Genomic DNA, 785 nt, shown 5'->3' with positions numbered 1-785 from the left:
AGCACGAAATTCTTCAGACTTTTGAGTCACATACAGTGTTCCACCTTAAAACTTGCCATTAAAACTAGAAGGTAATTTTTCACACACACACACACACACACACACACACACGTTTTAATTTTGAACACAGCAGAGTTTTGACCTCTCAATGTTTTTTTTTTTTTTTTTTTTTTTTGGTTTTTCGAGACAGGGTTTCTCTGTGGTTTTGGAGCCTGTCCTGGAACTAGCTCTTGTAGACCAGGCTGGTCTCGAACTCACAGAGATCCGCCTGCCTCTGCCTCCCGAGTGCTGGGATTAAAGGCGTGCGCCACCACCGCCCGGCTTTAGGTGTTTTTTTTTGTTTTTTTGTTTTTTTTTTTTTTTTTTTTGACCTCTCAATGTTTTAAGTAAGTAACACAAAATGAAAAATAAGCTCAGAGTCTCCTTCGAGATTTCTTCTTTAAAAAGAAAACCAAGATCAGCTGCCCTCTTCATCAGCACTATACTAAAACAGAAACAACACAGGGAAGGTCAGCAGGGCGCTGTTCAAGGATGACGTGAAATCCGTGAAGCATCTCATATTTCAAATGAATAAATGAAAACCTAAATCTGAATCTAAAGCTGCGTTGGGTGAAACAATGAGAATTTAATCTCCCAGGGAGCAGAATGAATGCAAACTGCTTCCAAGAATCTGAATCCTGGGTGCCGCAAAGAGAACACCTGTCGCTTTCCGCTAACGGGTTTTCCCTTCTGCAGCCTCAGGGTTAACCTGGGTGGTTCTGAGGCAGCTCGGTATATAGTTTATA

The 785-nt window shown here is 41.4% G+C and overlaps 1 non-coding gene across 1 annotated transcript; it reads left to right on the top strand.

The window, feature by feature from the left end:
- The first annotated feature begins 462 nt into the window (after positions 1-462).
- LOC130888313 (U6 spliceosomal RNA) lies at positions 463-565 on the top strand. Its single transcript, XR_009058446.1, has one exon. It is a non-coding gene; the product is annotated as a U6 spliceosomal RNA (small nuclear RNA).
- The last annotated feature ends 220 nt before the right edge of the window (positions 566-785 follow it).

This window comes from Chionomys nivalis, chromosome 16, assembly GCF_950005125.1.
Source record: "Chionomys nivalis chromosome 16, mChiNiv1.1, whole genome shotgun sequence".
In the NCBI taxonomy this organism is placed as follows: Eukaryota; Metazoa; Chordata; class Mammalia; order Rodentia; family Cricetidae; genus Chionomys; species Chionomys nivalis.
This window is presented reverse-complemented; position numbering and strand designations above follow the sequence as displayed.